This window comes from Arvicola amphibius, chromosome 2, assembly GCF_903992535.2.
Source record: "Arvicola amphibius chromosome 2, mArvAmp1.2, whole genome shotgun sequence".
Taxonomy (NCBI): Eukaryota; Metazoa; Chordata; class Mammalia; order Rodentia; family Cricetidae; genus Arvicola; species Arvicola amphibius.
This window is the reverse complement of record NC_052048.2, coordinates 77,158,653-77,177,555: the sequence shown is the minus strand read 5'-3', so window position 1 is coordinate 77,177,555 and position 18,903 is coordinate 77,158,653. Positions and strand designations below refer to the sequence as shown.

The window sequence follows — 18,903 nt, the reverse complement described above, 5'->3', positions numbered from 1 at the left end:
ATGATGGATCACAAAACTTCCATTAACGTTACCATTGTCCTAGGGTAAAAGAATTAATAGTTCTAAAAAAATACCTGAATAATTGGTAGATCAGAAGTTAATAAATTGCTTAGCTGTTAAAGGCAGTTTTTCATCATGCAGTTTGTTTCCTAGCACCCACATCAACTAACTCATAACCTCCTGAAACTCTATCTCCTTGTGATCTGATGCCCTCTTCTGACTGTTATGGAAAATCATTCATGCTTAAACTCCTAGTAGTGTCTATTTAATCATTAAAGAAATTAATAGTAGATCACATTTGCGAGATTGCTCAGCTGGTAACAGGAAAGGTGATTGATTGCAGCAGAAATTGGTGAGCTTGAGTTTGATTCCCAGAAGTAATTTTGCACATTATTTTCTGGCCTCTCTCTCTCTCTCTCTCTCTCTCTCTCTCTCTCTCTCTCTCTCTCTCTCTCTCTCTCTCTCTCACACACACACACACACACACACACACACACACTAAATAATTCTGGTTAACTTTTTTCCAGTTTTAGTAATTTTTATTTATAATCTTTTAGGAACACACACCAAAAAATGGAACAGTAAATAGTTTTTTAATTTATTTTTCCATTAAAAAATTTATACTTCCTCCCCTCCTCCCATTCCTCTCCCACATCCCCACTTACCCTCCTCCCTCCCCCTCCATCCTTAAGAGAGGCAGGGAACCCTGTTCTGTGGGAAGTCCAAGGCCCTCGCCCCTACATCCAGGCCTAGTAAGCTTTGAATCCAAAAGTGCTAGAAAGAATCTATAAAGGAGACACTTCCTGCTCTTCCTGCAGGGGTTATTCTCCCCAAATACTGCCTCTCTCTTCCTGTCCCTTCCCAGCTTGCACCCAGAACCCCCTACCCCGCCTCATCCTCCTGTCTTTGGGGCCACAAAATCCCACAGCTCAGCCTGTTTGGGCGCCGGGGTCCTGGATTGAGTGCACCCAGGCCGGTGGGAGGTAGCCTCCTTCATTAGCCTGCCTCCAGCAAGGCAGGCTCTTTGTCAGCAAGCTGCTTGGCCTGCAAGGAGACCTGACAGTCGGCCAGAGGATCCAACATTCATTGGGGTGAGTGAGGAGTGAGTGCCTGAACCGGGCAGCTGCCCGGAGAGGGACCACCGACATTCCCCAATTCTCCCCCCCCACCCACACACTTCCTGCTCTTCCTGCAGGGGTTATTCTCCCTGGATACTGCTTCTCTCTTCTTGTCCCTTCCCAGCTTGCACCCAGAACCCCATACCCCGCCTCATCCTCCTGTCTTTGGGGCCACAAAATCCCACAGCTCAGCCTGTTTGGGCGCCGGGGTCCTGGAATTGAGTGCACCCAGGCCGGTGGGAGGTCCCCTCCTTCATTAGCCTGCCCCCAGCAAGGCAGGCCCTTTGTCAGCAAGCTGCTTGGCCTGCAAGGAGACCTGACAGTCTGCCAGAGGATCCATCATTCATTGGGGTGAGTGAATTGAATTCAGTGGGGGGAATTGAACTTCTAAAAGAAGACCCAAAGGGGATTATTCAGAGGAAGAAATGGGCAGGCGCCAATGCAAGAATTCCTCCAACAATTTGAAAAACAACATGAAAGCACCAGAACCCAACGAAGTTATAACAGGAGGACTTGAACACACTAATCAAGAAGAAGTAGAAAAAAATTGACTTTATGAAAGTAATAGAGTCCCTTAAACAGGAGGTGAAAAACTCCCTTAAGGAAATGGACGAGAAGAATAACAAAAAGTTTGAAGAATTGAGTAAATCCGTAAATGATATCCTAGGAAACCAAGAAAAAACAATCAAACAGATAATGGAAACAGTGCAAGACTTGAAAACTGAAATGGAGGCAAGGAAGAAAATACAACCCGAGGGCCAGCCGGATATGGAAAATCTATGCAAACGAACAGAGACTACAGAAACAAGCATAACCAACAGAATACAAGAGATAGAAGAAAGAATCTCAGATTCTGAAGATACCATAGAGAAAATAAACGCACTGATCAAAGAAAACAGCAAATCCAACAAATTCTCATCACAAAACATTCAAGAAATCTGGGACACAATAAAAAGACCAAACCTAAGAATAATAGGCATAGAAGAAGGAGAAGAATTACAGCTCAATGGCCCAGAAAATATATTTAATAAAATTATAGAAGAAAACTTCCCAAACCTAAAGAAAGATATTCCTATTAAGGTTCAAGAAGCTTACAGAACACCAAATAGACTGGATCAAAAAAAAAAAAACATCCCCCAGCCATATTATAATCAAAACACAAAACATACAGAATAAAGAAAGAATATTAAGAGCTGCAAAGGAAAAAGGTCAACTAACATATAAAGGAAAACCTATCAGACTTACACCTGACTTCTCTATGGAAACCATGAAAGCCAGAAGGTCCTGGATAGATGTTTTGCAGAAACTAAGAGACCATGGATGCAAGCCCAGATTACTATACCCAGCCAAGCTTTCATTCACTATAAATGGAGAAAACAAAATATTCCAGGATAAAAACAAATTTAAACAATACATAGCCACAAATCCAGCCTTACAGAAAGTAATAGAAGGAAATTCACAAACAAAGGAGTCCAGCATTGCCCAAAATAACTCAGACATCTAGTGACCCTTCACCAGCACATCTCAAAGAAAGGAAACACACAATCTCTACTACCAAATAAAAAATGACAACCGGAGTTAACATCCACTGGTCATTAATATCACTTAATATCAATGGACTCAATTCACCTATAAAAAGGCACAGGCTAAGAGATTGGATACAAAAACAGGATCCAACATTCTGCTGTTTACAAGAAACACACCTCAACCGCAAAGACAGACACCTACTCAGAGTAAAGGGTTGGGAAAAGGTCTATCAAGCAAATGGGCCTAAGAAACAAGCGGGTGAGGCCATACTAATTTCTAACAAAGTTGATTTCAAACTAAAATCAATCAGAAGAGATGGAAAGGGACACTTTATACTCATTACAGGAAAAATCTATCAAAATGAAGTCTCAATCCTGAATATCTATGCCCCTAATACAAAAGCACCCACTTATATAAAAGAAACATTACTAGAACTCAAGGCAGCCATCAAACCAAACACACTGATAGTGGGAGACTTCAACACTCCTCTTTCACCAATGGACAGGTCAATTCGACAGAAACCTAACAGAGAATTAAGAGACTTAATAGAGGTAATGAACCAAATGGACTTAACAGACATCTATAGAACATTCCACCCAAACAGGAAAGAATATACTTTCTTCTCTGCGGCTCATGGAACCTTTTCGAAAATTGACCACATACTCGGTAACAAAGCAAACTTCCACAGTTACAAAAACATATTAGTAACCACCTGCATCTTATCGGATCACCATGGATTAAAATTAGAATTCAACAACAATGGTACCCCCAGAAAGCCTACAAACTCATGGAAACTGAACAGTCAACTACTGAACCACACCTTGGTCAAGGAAGAAATAAAGAAAGAAATTAAAGTCTTTCTTGAATTTAATGAAAACAAAGACACAACATACTCAAACCTATGGGACACTATGAAAGCAGTGCTAAGAGGAAAATTCATAGCACTAAGTGCCCACTTAAAAAAAAATGGAGAAAGCACACATTGGAGAATTAACAGCACACCTGAAAGCTTTAGAAAAGAAACAAGCAGACTCACCTAGGAGGAGTAGAAGGCTGGAAATTATCAAACTGAGGGCAGAAATCAACAAAATAGAAACACAGAAAACAATCCAAAGAATCAATGAAACAAAAAGCTGGTTCTTGGAGAAAATCAACCAGATTGACAAACCCCTAGCCAAACTAATCAAACGGCAGAGAGAGAACACACAAGTTAATAAGATCAGAAATGAAAAAGGGGACATAACCACAGACACAGAGGAAATTCAGAGAATCATTAGATCTTACTACAAAAGCCTGTATGCCACAAAATTGGAAAATGCAAAAGAAATGGACACTTTTTTAGATAAGTACCATATACCAAAGTTAAACCAGGACCAGGTAAATGCTCTAAATAGTCCTGTTAGTCACGAAGAATTAGAAACTGTTATCAGAAACCTCCCTACCAAAAAGAGCCCAGGACCTGATGGGTTCAATGCAGAATTCTACCAGAACTTCCAAGAAGACCTAATACCTATACTCCTTAAGGTATTTCATAATATAGAAACAGAACAGTCATTGCCAAATTCCTTTTATGAAGCTACAATTACCCTGATACCTAAACCACACAAAGACTCAACCAAGAAAGAGAATTACAGGCCAATCTCACTTATGAACATCGATGCAAAAATTCTCAATAAAATACTGGCAAACAGAATCCAAGAACACATTAGAAAAATTATCCACTATGATTAAGTAGGCTTCATCCCAGAGATGCAGGGCTGGTTCAACATACGAAAATCTATTAATGTAATCCATCATATAAATAAACTGAAGGATAAAAACCATATGATCATCTCATTAGATGCAGAAAAAGCATTTGACAAAATTCAGCACCCCTTTATGATAAAGGTCTTGGAGAGATTAGAGATACAGGGGTCATTCCTAAACATAATAAAGGCTATTTACAGCAAGCCGACAGCTAACATCAAATTAAATGGAGAGAAACTCAAGGCCATCCCACTAAATTCAGGAACGTGACAAGGCTGTCCACTGTCTCCTTATCTCTTCAATATAGTACTTGAAGTTCTAGCAATAGCAATAAGACAAAACAAGGGGATCAAGGGGATTCGAATTGGAAAGGAAGAAGTTAAACTTTCGTTATTTGCTGATGATATGATAGTGTACATAAGCGACCCGAAAAACTCCACCAAAGAACTCCTACAGCTGATCAACTCCTTTAGTAGCGTGGCAGGATACAAGATCAACTCCAAAAAATCAGTCACCCTCCTATATACAAAGGATAAGGAAGCAGAGAAAGAAATCAGAGAAGCGTCACCTTTCACCATAGCCACAAATAGCATAAAATATCTTGGGGTAACTCTAACCAAGGAAGTGAAAGACCTATTTGACAAGAACTTTAAGTCTTTGAAGAAAGAAATTGAAGAGGACACCAGAAAATGGAAGGATCTCCCTTGCTCTTGGATTGGGAGGATCAACATAGTAAAAATGGCAATACTACCAAAGGCAATCTATAGATTTAATGCAATCCCCTTAAAGATCCCATCAAAATTCTTCACAGATCTTGAGAGGACAATAATCAACTTTATATGGAAGAACAAGAAACCCAGGATAGCCAAAACAATCTTATACAATAAAGGAACTTCTGGAGGCATTACCATCCCTGACTTCAAACTTTATTACAGAGCTACAGTATTGAAAACAGCTTGGTATTGGCATAAAAATAGAGAAGTCGACCAATGGAATTGAATAGAAGACACAGATCTTAACCCACAAATCTATGAACACCTGATTTTTGATAAAGGAGCTAAAAGCACACAATGGAAGAAAGAAAGCATCTTCAACAAATGGTGCTGGCATAATTGGATGTCAACCTGTAGAAGAATGAAAGTAGATCCGTGTCTATCACCATGCACAAAACTCAAGTCCAAATGGATTAAAGACCTCAATATCAATCTGAACATACTGAACCTGTTAAAGGAGAAAGTGGGAAGTACTCTACAACATTTGGGCACAGGAGACTGCTTCCTACGTATAGCCTCAGCAGCACAGACATTAAGGGCAACATTGAATAAATGGGACCTCCTAAAGCTGAGCAGCTTCTGTAAAGCAAAGGACACTGTCACTAAGACAAAAAGGCAGCCTACTGACTGGGAAAAGATATTCACCAACCCGGCAACAAAGGCCTGATCTCCAAAATATATAAGGAACTCAAGAGACTAGACTTTAAAATGCTAATTAACCCAATTAAAAAATGGGGCACTGAACTGAACAGAGAATTCTCATCAGAAGAAGTTCGAATGGCCAAAAGACACTTAAGGGCATGCTCAACCTCCTTAGCAATCAGGGAAATGCAAATCAAAACAACGCTGAGATACCATCTTACACCTGTCAGAATGGCTAAAATCAAAAACACCAATGATAGCCTATGCTGGAGAGGATGTGGAGTAAGGGGTACACTCATCCATTGCTGGTGGGAATGCAAACTTGTGCAACCGCTTTGGAAAGCAGTGTGGAGGTTTCTCAGGAAATTTGGGATCAACCTACCCCAGGACCCAGCAATCCCACTGTTGGGAATTTATCCAAGAGATGCCCAATCATATTACAAAAGCATCTGTTCAACTATGTTTATAGCAGCATTATTTGTAATAGCCAGAACCTGGAAACAACCTAGATGCCCTTCAGTGGAAGAATGGATGAAGAAACTGTGGAATATATACATATTAGAGTACTACTCGGCGGTAAAAAACAATGACATTTTGAATTTTGCATGCAAATGGATGGAAATAGAAAACACCATCCTGAGCGAGGTAACCCAGGCCCAAAAAGATGATCATGGGATGTACTCACTCATAATTGGTTTCTAGCCATAAATAAAGGACATCAAGCCTATAATTCGTAAAAAATCCTAGAGAAGCTATATAAGAAGGTGAACCCAAAGAAAAACATATAGTTATCCTCCTGGATATTGGAAGTAGACAAGATTGCCGGACAAAAAATTGGGAACATGGGGGTGGGGTGGGATGGGGGGATGGGGGATGAGGAGAGAAAAGTGTGAAGTGGAGGATGGGAAGAGCTTGGGGGAATAGGATGGTTGGGATATAGGAAGGGTAGATATGGGAACAAGGAATTATATATCTTAGTTAAGGGAGCCATTCTAGGGTTGGCAGAGACTTGACTCTAGAGGGGTTCCCAGGTGTCCAGGAAGACGCCCCCAACTAGTTCCTTGGGCAGCTGAGGAGAGGGTGCCAGAAATGTCCAGATCCTATTGTCATACTCATGAATATCTTGCATATCACCATAGAACCTTCACCTGGCATCGGATGGAGAAAATGACAGAGCCCCACATAGGAGCACCAGACTGAGCTCTCAAGGTCCTGATGAGGAGCAAAAGGAGGAAGATCATGAGCAAGGAAGCCAGGACTGCGAGGAATGCTTTTACCCCTTGAGACGGTGGGACAGATCTAACGGGAGACCACCAAGTCCAGTCGGAATGGGACTGATGGAACAGGGGACCAAACCGGACTCTCTGAATGTGGCCGACGGTGGAGGCGGACTGAGAAACCAAGGACAATGGCAATGAACATGAACTCTACAGCTTGGACGGGCTCACTGTGAGCCTTGTCAGTTTGGTTGCTCACCTTCCTGGACTTAGGGGGAGCTGGGAGGACCTTGGACTTAACATAGTGAAGGGAACCCTGATGGCTCTGTGTCTTTGGAGAGGGGTGGAGTGGGAGTATGGGTGGAAGGGAGGGGAGGGAAGAGGGAGGAGGATGGGAGGAGATGGAAATCTTGAATAAAAAAATGAGAAAAAGAAAAAAAAAACCCAACAACAAAGGCAAAAAAAAAAAATTTAACATTTTTAAGTAAAGCTGATAGAACAAAGGGCAATACTGCATGATACGTGTAGCTCCCAGTGCCACTAAAATGAATGAAGAGGCAATGGAGAGACAAGAAAGATGGAGGGGCAAAGCGTTGTTGTTGTTTTGTTTTGTTGCGGTTTTGTTTGTTGCTTTTTAAATTAATATTTTTATTTATTTTTATATTTTCTGGGGATAGGGGGAGATTCTACAAGGGTGAAAGATGTGGGATTGGGGTTTATGATGTAAAATTCCCAAATAATCAATAAAAATTATGTTTTAAAAACATAAAAAAAATACTCTATAATTAAGGATGATACTCATATGAGTAGAAAAATCAGATAATTGAATATATTTCTATAATAATTCATTATCAATAGTATATTACATATGTATAAACATATTATATATACATATATATGCAAAATATACATATATAGAGAGATACATATAATAGCAGTTATATATGTTTGCTTAATTGAAAAGTGATGTGGGTTTCCTCTCTGTATGCTGTGAATTCCACTGGTTAATAAAGAATCTTCTTTGGACTTATTGCAATATAGGATAGGGTAGGGTGGGATTTCCAAGCAGATAGAGGAAAAGAGAGTAGATGAAGTTAGGAAACAAACAAGAAACCTCTGCCAACCGAAAAGCAGGGTAAACTTAGATGAAAACTTCCTTATCCTTTTCTAAAGAGAGTGATTGAGTTGTTGGTTTACATTTGTAAATGATTTCAACAGGTATACATTATTCTTTAATACCCCATGACTTAACTACAGAAATAAAATTAGTAGTGTAGAGTAATTTTGTTTACTTTTTAATAAATACTTTTCATTTTTCTTTTAATTGGCATGTGATAGATTGATATTTAACTTCCATTTCATGAAGAAACATTTAAAATTTGGTTTTGGTAGATTTTCCTCCCTCTGAATAATTGTAAAATTTTGTTTAATTCCAGTAACATGTAAATTTTTTTCAAATTCAATAAATATTTGATGGTATTAATAAACAAAAAAATCTATAAAGGACTACTGAGAGTGGTATGGAGTAGGTAGATATGTGGCATAGGAGATAGGAGAAAAGAAGGAAAAAGCATTCAAAGACAAATATGTGTTAACAAAAATTTAAATGACTAATTGTTAATATTATTAATTAAGTAAAAACCATGAAGGTCTGTATTTAGTTGGAAAATTATTGAATTATGAAGTATATAGGATGGGATAAACAATCAAATCAGTTTATAAAAGTTTGTTTTATTGGTTAAAATCTTTCCCCCAAACAAGTCTAGAGCTGTGTATTGAGATGTCAGAGAGTAAGAGACAACTGAGAGACTGAGACTCAGATAGCAGCAACCCCAGACGTTTTAGTTCAGCTCTGTAGCACTGTGGGAGGATACTCCTTACTCTGCTGACAGTAATAGGTTGCAGCATCATCAGCCTCCACAGGCTTGATGGTGAGGGTGAAGTCTCTCCCAGACCCACTGCCTCTGAACCTGGCAGGGACCCCAGACTCTAGGTTGGATGCAGCATGAATGAGTTTGGGGGGCTGTCCTGGTTTCTGTTGATACCAGTGCATATAATGATAACTGCTTATAGTGACACTCTCACTGGACTTGCAGGAGATGGTGGCCTTTTTTCCCAGAGACACAGTCAGCAAACCTGAAGACTGGGTCAACCAATGTCACCAGTGGAACCTGGAATCAAAAACACACAGACCATGGTTATACATGTTTAGAAACTTTCCCAGCAAGGGAATTTTTCATTAAAAAAAAATTAAGAATACTTGTGGGCATTACTTTGAGAAACCAGAAAGTTAAAAAGAATGGGGGAACTTAAAATCAAATACAAATGCCTTTAATCTAACGATCAAGATACGAGAGGCATGGAAAACCATGATGGCTACAGTGGGTGCACCCAACACTGCTCTGCACCCTCTCACCTTGTACCAGGAACAGCAGCATCCATAGCAGGCGTGCCCTTGACTCCATCTCTGAGTGCTTGAAAAGAGAATGCTTCTTAGGCTCCTTCTCTTAAAGGAACCAGGGCTGTTGTAAGTGACTCAATATGTAAATAAGCCCAGAAAAGTGTGTGCTAGTGCTCAAAGGGGCACCTGCTCCTGTTTCACCCACTGGGAGTTGGTGTCAGCAAAAAATTCACTAGAGCATGGCAAGTGTGTCTTAGAGGAGACTTGCAGCCTATTCATTGAATTGATGATGGGGAGTGCACTATGGATGTGTTGTGTAAAAAAAAAATGTATGTTATTTAAGAAACAACTTCATCCTTCAACATTTTCTTTTTTTGTTCTTATTGATCTTTACTTCTTCTTCACTCTTACCTCTTCCTCTCTCTTCCCTGTCTATCCTCTGCCAAGGTCCCCATGCTCCCAATTACTCAGAAGACTTGTCTTTTTTTTACTTCCAATGTACATTAGATCCATTTATGTCTCTCTTATGGTCTTCTTTGTTGTGTAGGTTCTCTGAGAATTGTAGGCTGCCTTTTTTTGCTTTATGTCTTAAAACCACCTATAAATGAGTACAAGTGATATTTGTCTTTCTGGGTTTGGGTTACCTCACTCAATATGATGTTTTCTAAACCCATCCATTTGCCCACAAATTACAAGATATTATTATTTTTTCCTCTGCATAGTACTTCATTGTGCAAATGTACCACATTTTTCTTATACATTCTTTGGTCATGGGGCATTTAGGTCATTTCCAGGCTTTTGCTATAACAAATCCATGCTCCCAATTTACTCGGGAGACTTGTCTTTTTTCACTTCCAATGTACATTAGATCCATTTATGTCTCTCTTATGGTCTTCTTTGTTGTCTAGGTTCTCTGAGAATTGTAGGCTGCCTTTTTTGCTTTATGTCTTAAAACCACTTATGAATGAGTATATGTGATATTTGTCTTTCTAGGTTTGGGTTACCTCACTCAATATGATGCTTTCTAGATCCATCCATTTGTCCACAAATTTCAAGATATTATTATTTTTTCCTCTGTATAGCACTTCATTGTGCAAATGTACCACATTTTTCTTATACATTCTTTGGTCATGGGGCATATAGGTCATTTCCAGGTTTTTGCTATAACAAATAATGCTGCTATGAACATAGTTGAGCACATGTTATTGTGGTATGATTGAACATCCTTTGGGTATGTACCCAAAAGTGGTATTGCTGGGTCTTGAAGAAGGTTGTTTCCTTATTTTCTGAGAAATTGCTATACTGATATCCAAAGGGGCTGTACCAGTTTGCACTCCCACCAGCATTAAAGGTGTGTTCCCTTTACCCCTCAACTTTTCCAGCATAAGTTGTCATCAGTGTTTTTGATCTTGGCCATTCTTATAGATGTAAGATGGAATTTCAATGTTGTTTTTATTTTCATCTCTCTGATGGCTAAGGATGTTGAGCATTTCCTTAAGTGTCTTCCAGCCATTTTAGATTCCTCTGTTGAGAGTTCTCTGTTTATGTCTGTACACCATTTTTATTGGGTTATGTATTCTTATGATTACCAATTTCTTTGGTTCTTTGCATATTTTTGAGATCAGTCCTCTGTCTGATGTGTGGTTAGTGAAGATCTTTTCCCATTCTGTAGTCTGCCATTTTGTATTGTTGAACATGTCCCTTGTTACAGAAGTATCTCAATTTCAGAAGGTCCCACTTATTCATTGTTTCATTCAGTGTCTGTGCTACTGGGGTTATATTTAGAAAATGGTCTTCTGTGCCCACATGTTAAAGTGTACTTCCCACTTTCTCTTCTATGAATTTCAGTGTGGTTGATTTTATGTTGAGGTCTTTGATCCTTTTGGACTTGAGTTTTGTGCATAATGATAGATATGGACCTATTTTTATTCTTCTACATGTTGATATCCAGTTATGCCAGCATCATTTGTTAAATATGCTTTCTTTTGTCCATCTTATAGTTTTGCTTCTTTGTTAAAAATCAGGTGATCGTAGGTGTGTGGATTAATACCAGGGTCTTTGATTCTTGTTAAACAGGTCTGTCATTTGTTTGGTTAGTGTTACCCCAAGATATTTTATGTGTTTTATGGCTATTGTGAAGGGAGATGTTTCTCTGATTTCTTTCTCAGCTTCTTTATCATTTGTGTATAGGAGTGCTACTAATTTTTTTGAGTTGATCTTGTATTCTTCCACATTACTAAAGATATTTATCAGCTGTAGGAGTTCCCTGGTAGAGTTCTTGGGCTCACTTATGTATAATAATATCATCTTAAAATAGCAAAAGCTTGACTTCTTCCATTCCAATTTGAATCCCCTTGTTCTCCTTTTGTTCTCTTATTGTTCTATCTAGGACTTTATAAACTATGTTGAAGAGAAACGGAGAAAGTGGAGAGCCTTGTCTTGTCCTGATTTTAGTGGAACTGCTTGAAGATTTTCTCCATTTAATTTGATATTGGTAGTGGACTTGCTGTAATTTATTGTGTTTAGGTATGGTCCTTATATCCCTGATCTCTCCAAGACCTTTATCATAAAGGGGCATTGCATTTTGCCAAATGATTTTTAAGCATATAATGAGATGATCATAAGGTTTTTCATTCAGTTTATTTATATGGTGGATTACAATAATAGATTTACATATATTGAACCATCCCTGCATGTCTGAGATGAAGCTGACTTGTTCATGGTGAATGATTTTTTGATATGTTCTTAGAATTGGGTTGCCAGTATTTTATTGAGTATTTATGCATCTATGTCCATGACTAATATTGTTCTATAATTCTCTCTCTTGGTTGAGTCTTTGTGTGGTTTCTATATCAGGATAATTGTAATCTCATAAAAAGAGTTTGGCTATATAAAGGAAGTAGAGAAATCTCACACTAGTGAATTAACAAAGATTCAAAAGCTCTAGAACAAAAAGAAGTAGTCTCACCTGAGAGGGCTAAATGACAGGAAATAAATTAAGGGGTAAATCAATAAATAGAAACAAAGAAAACAATATAAAGAATCAGGGAGTGTTCACCTTGGCAGCACATATACTAAAATTGGAAGGATACAGAGAGGATTAGCATGACCCCTGTACAAGGATAACACACATATTTGTGAAGTGTTCTATATTTTTAAGGAAAACATACAAATACTACCATCAAAAAAATAACCTTAGTTAACAGCCACTGGTCATTATTATCACTTAATATCAATGGACTCAATTCACCTATAAAAAGGCACAGACCAAGAGAACGAATACGAAAACAGGATCCAACATTCTGCTGTTTACAAGAAACATGCCTCAACCACAAAGACAGAAACTATCTCAGTGTAAAAAGTTGGGAAAGGTTTTCCAATCAAATGGACCTAAGAAACAAACAGGTGTGGCTATCCTAATATCTAACAAAATTGATTTCAAACTAAAATCAATCAGAAAAGATGGAGAAGGACACTTTATACTCATAACCGGAGCAATTCATCAAGATGAAGTCCCAATCTTGAATATCTATGCCGCTAATATAAAAGCACCCACATATGTAAAAGAAACATTACTAGAACTCAAAGCACACATCAAATCCCATACACTAATAGTAGAAATTCAACACTCTTCTCTCACCAATAGACAGGTCAACCAGACAGAAACTTAACAGAGAAATAAGAGAAATAACAGATGTAATGAATCAAATGGACTTAACAGACATCTATAGAACATTCCACCCAAGTAGAAATGAATATGGCTTCTTCTCAGCATCTCATGGAACCTTCTTGAAAATTGATCACATACTGGGTAACAAAGCAAACATCCACAGATACAAAAATTTGTAGTAATCACCTATGTCTTATCAGATCACAATGGAGTAAAGCTAGAATTTAACAACAATTCCACCACCACCCCCAGAAAGCCTGAAAACTCATGGAAACTGAGCAATCAACTAATGAACTGCCCCTGGGTCAAAAAAGAAATAAGGAGAGAAATTAAAGCCTTCCTTGAATTCAACGAAAATGAAGACACAACATACCCAAACCTATGGGGCACTATGAAAGCAGTGCTAAGAGGAAAGTTCATGGCACTAAGTGCCCACATAGAGAAAACAGAGAAAGCTCACATTAAAGACTTAAGAGCACACCTGAAAGCTCTAGAAAAAAAGAAGCAGACTCACCTAGGAGTAGAAGATTGGAAATAATCAAACTGAGGGCAGAAATCAACAAAATAGAAACACAGAAAACAATCCAAAGAATAAATGAAACAAAGAGCTGGTTCTTTGAGAAAATCAACAAGACTGACAAACCCCTATCCAAACTAATCAAAAGGCAGAGAGAGAACACTCAAATTAACAAGAGCATAAATGAAAAGGGGGCCATAACAACAGACACTGAGGAAATTGAGAGAATTATTAAGTCTTACTACAAAAGCCTGTATGCCACAAAACTGGAAAAATGTAAAAGAAATGGACATTTTTAGATATGTACCATATACCAAAATTAAATCAAGACCAGGTGAACACTTTAAATAGACCACGAGGAAATAGAAGCAATCAACAAAAATATCCCACACAAAAAGTGCCCAGGACCAGATGGTTTTAATGCAGATTTTCTACCAGAACTTCCAAGAAAAGCTAATACCTATACTCCTTAATGTGTTTCACATAATAAAAACAGAAGAATCATTGCCAAAGTCTTTTATGAATCTACAGTTACCCTGATTCCAAAACGACACAAAGACCCAACCAAGATAGAGAATTACAGACCAATGTCACTCATGAACATCAATTCAAAAATTCTCAATAAAATACTGGCAAACCATATACAAGAACACATAAAAAAATCCATTGTGATCAAGTAGGCTGCACCCCAGAGACACAGGGCTGGTTCAACATATGAAAATCTATAAATCTATGACCATTTCATTAGATGCTGAAAAAGCATTTGACAAAATTCAACACCCCTTTATGATAAAGGTCTTGGAGAGATTAGGGATACAAGGTTCATACCTAAATATAATAAAAGCAGTATACAGCAAGCCGACAGCTAACATTAAGTTAAATGGGGAGAAACTTAAAGCCATTCCACTAAAATCAGGAACAAGACAAGCCTGTCCATTCTCTCCATACCTCTTCAATATAGTGCCTGAAGTTCTAGTAATAGCTATAAGAAAACCTAAGGAGATCAAGAGGATTCAAATTGGAAAGAAGTCAAACTTTCATTATTTGAAGATGATATGAGAGTGTACATAAGTGACCCCAAAAACTTTACCAAAGAACCAGCTCAACAAAATCAGTAGCCCTCCTATACACAAAGAATAAATAAGCAGAGAGTAAAAACAGAGAAACATTGCCTTTCACTATAGCCACAAATAGCATAAAGTATCTTGGGGTACCACTAACCAAGGAAGTGAAAGATCTATTTGACAAGAACTTTATGTCTTTGAAGAAAGAAATTGAAGAGGATACCAGAAAATAGAAGGAACTCCCATACTCTTGGATTGGTAGGATCAACATAGTCAAAAGTAGCAATCCTACCAAAAGTAATCTATAGATTCAATGCAATCCCCATAAAAATCCCAACAAAATTCTTCACAGACCTTGAGAGAAATAAAACCTACTTTATATGGAAAAACAAAAAACCCAGGATGGCCAAAACAATCCTATACAATAGAGGTACTTCCAGAGGCATTACCATCCCTGACTTCAAACTCTATTACAGAGCTACAGTAATGAAAACAACTTGGTATTGGCATAAAAACAGAGATGTTGACAAATGGAATCAAATAGAAGTCCCGGATCTTAACCCACAAACCTATGAACACCTGATTTTTGACAAAGAAACTAAAATTATGGAATAGAAGAAAGTATCTTTTTATGGTTTATTTTTTATATTTAAAAATTTCCATCTCCTCCCCCTTCCTTCCCCTTCCCTCCACCCATAACCCCCCCTCCCTCCCTCCCTCTCCAGGCCAAGGAGCCATCGGGGTTCCCTACTCTGTTAAGACCAAGGTCCTCCCAACTCCCCCCAGGTCCAGGAAGGTGATCAACCAAGCTTAGAAGGTTCCCACAGAGCCCGTCCATGCAGAAGAATCAAAGCCCAACACCATTGTCCTTAGCTTCTCAGTCAGCCTCCACCATCGGCCACATTCAGAGAGTCCGGTTTGGTCTCATGTTCCATCAGTCCCATTCCAACTGGAGTTGGTGATCTCCCGTTAGTTCTGTCCCACCGTCTCCATGGGTGAATGCACCCCTCATGGTCCTGACTTTCTTTTTCATGTTCTCCCTCCTTCTGCTCCTCATCAGGACCTTGGGAGCTCTGTCCAGTGCTCCAATGTGGGGCTCAGTCATTTTCTTCATCTATCGCCAGGTGGAGGTTCTATGGTGATATGCAAGAAATTCATCAGTATGGCTATAGGAACTGGCCTTTTCAGGCTCCCTCTCCTCAGCTGCCCAAGGAACTAGCTGGGGGCGTCTCCCTGGAAACCCGGGAACCCCTCTAGAGTCAAGTCTCTTGACAACCCTCAGATGGCTCCCTTAATTAAGATATATGCTTCCCTGCTCCCATATCCACCCTTCCTGTATTCCAAGCATCCCATTCTTTAACAAATGGTGCTGGCATAACTGGTTGTCAACATGTAGAAGAATGAAAATAGATCCATATCTATCACCATGCACAAAACTCAAGTCCAAATGGATTAAAAACCTCAATATGAACCTGACCACACTGAACCTGAAAGAATAAAAAGTGGGAAGTAGTCTGCAATACATGGTCACAGGAGACCACTTCCTACGTAGAACCCCATTAGCACAGACAATAAGAGCAACAATGAATAAATGGGTCCTCCTGAAACTGAGAAGCTTCTGTAAAGCACACTGCCATTAAGACAAAAAGGCAACCTACTGAATGGGAGAAGATCCTCACTAACCCCATATCAGACAAAGGTCTGATCTCAAAAATTCAAAAATATGTAAAGAACTCAAGAAACTATATATTAAAATTCTAAATAACCCAATTAAAAATGGAGTACTGAACTGAGCAGAGAATTCTCAACAGAAGAAGTTCAAATGACCAAAAGATACTTAAGGTCATGTTCAACTTCCTTAGCGATCAGGGAAATGCAAATCAAAACAATGCTGAGATACCATCTTACACCTGTCAGAAAGAATAGCTAAAATTAAAAACATCAATGATAACCTAGCTGGAGAGGATGTGGAATAAGGGGAACACTCACCTATTGCTGGTGGGAATGCAAACTTGTGCAACCACTTTAGAAATCAGTGTGGCGGTTTCTCAGGAAACTGGGAGTCAACCTACCTCAGGATCCAGCAATACCACTCTTAAGAATATACCCAAGAGATGCTCAAATATACTACAAAAGCATTTGCTCAACTATGTTCATAGCAGCATTATTGTAGAACCTGGAAACAACATAGATGCCCCTCAATGGAAGAATGTATAAATAAAGTGTGGCACATCAACACATCAGAGTACTACTCAGTGGTGAAAAACAATGACATCTTGAATTTTGCATAAAAATGGATGGAATGAAAAAACACTATCCTGAGTGAGATAACCCAGATCCAAAAAGATGAATATGACATGTATTCACTCATTAGTGGAGTCTAGCCATAAACAAAGGACACTGGGCCTTTTTTCGTAATCCTAGAGAAGGTTAATAATAAGATAACTCAAAGAAAATTATGTAGAGATCCTCCTGGGAATTGAAGCAGACAAGATAACCAAGCAAAAGTTGGGAGCAAGGGAGTGTGTTGTGGCAGGGTGGGGAAAGGGTAGAGAGGGAGAGAGAAGAGAAAAGGGGAGGATTGGGGAGAGCTTGGGGGAGTAGGATGGTTGAGATGGAGGAAGGGCAGATATGTGAGCAAGGGAAAGGATATCTACATTAAGAGAGCCATTTTATGGTTGGCAAGAGACTTGGCTCTAGAGGGGTTCCCAGGTGTCCATGGCTATGTCCCTAGATAGGTCCTTGGGCAGTAGAGGAGAGGATGCCTGAACTGGCCTTGTTCCATAGCCACACTGATGAATATCTTAAATGTCACTATAGAACCTTGGTCTGGCAATGGATGGAGAAAGAGACAGAGACCCACATTGGAGCACTGGACTGAGCTCACAAGGCCCAGACAAAGAGCAGAAGAAGGGAGAAGATGAGCAAGGAAGTCAGGACCGTGAAGGGTGTGCCCACCCACTGAGACAGTGTGACATATCTAATGGGAGCTCAACAAGGCCAGCTGGACTGGGACTGAATGAACATATGATCAAACCAGACTCTGTGAATGTGGCTAAAAATGGGGGCTGACTGAGAAGCCAAAATACTGGCACTGGGATTTGATTCTACTACATGTACTGGCTTTTGGGGATCCTAGTCTGTTTGGATGCACACCTTCCTCAGCCAGGATGGAGGGGGGAGGGCCTTGGACTTCCCTTGGGTTCCCTGCCCTCTCTAGGACTGGAGGGAAGGAGTATGAGAGGGGGAGCAGGAGGGAAATGGGAGGAAGGGAGGAGGTAGAAATTTTGAATGGTATTATTTATAAATTTTTTATTGCTTTATAAAGCAATAAAAAATGAAAATTAAAAAAGAAATGGAAGAGAAGACAAACAAAAAGTTAGAAGAAATTAATAAATCCCTCAATGATACCCATGAAACAAAGCTTTAAATAATGACTTAATGTTAGGTTAAGATGTTTTCATTAATTGTGCTGAGGTAGAAAATCTTGGAGAATAATTCAAAGTTTAGAAAAGCATACTTCAATAGCTGAATGAGGGGCTCATTGAGGTCAGGAAACAAAAACAATAGTAACCTGACTATTGCTGACTGGCACAGCTTCTATGCTAGGTTGGGTTGGAGATCAAAGTGATAATTAATTCCTTGTACACATTCCTGTCCTCAGCTTCTTGATAAAAAACAAAACTCAAGGCTGCTCCCAATGATGGCCACACCTCCTCCAACAAGGTCATACCTCCTAACCCTTCCCAGAAATGTTCACTAACTGGGGACCAAGCACTGAGACACGTGAACCTGTTCCAGCCCATGAGCACATCTAGCATATTCATGGTTCAGTTCAATAGCATGAGAGAGGGAACACTTCTCTCCTGCACAACTCTGACCCTGGTTTTTCAGCCTCCTCAGTGAGCTTGTGAATGGTATAACTTGTGTTTAGAATGTTCCCCAAGTCTTCAAGTGTTCAAGGTTTGATTTCCATCCTGTGACACTACTGTGAAGGCGTAAATCACAAACAATCCCACACCAGTTTGGAATTATGATTAATAGAATGGTTATTTATTTAAAGGGAAAAAACTTACAGATCACCGTCCCAGACAACAGCCCTCTGCATGATCAGGAAAGGAGTCTAGTATCTGGAAGCAGAGCCAGAAGCAAGAAAGCTAGCACATGGCTACTGCTGCTTTTTAAAGCAAATGAGACCACACCCAAGTGGGCTGGTATCTTAAAATCT

The 18,903-nt window shown here is 39.2% G+C and overlaps 1 non-coding gene and 1 gene segment (V, D, J or C); both read left to right on the top strand.

Annotated features, from left to right (window-relative positions):
* Positions 1-18,903, top strand: part of LOC119806623 — a 130,122-nt gene that overhangs the window by 68,579 nt on the left and 42,640 nt on the right.
* LOC119808624 lies at positions 12,475-12,581 on the top strand. Its single transcript, XR_005284533.1, has one exon. It is a non-coding gene; the product is annotated as a U6 spliceosomal RNA (small nuclear RNA).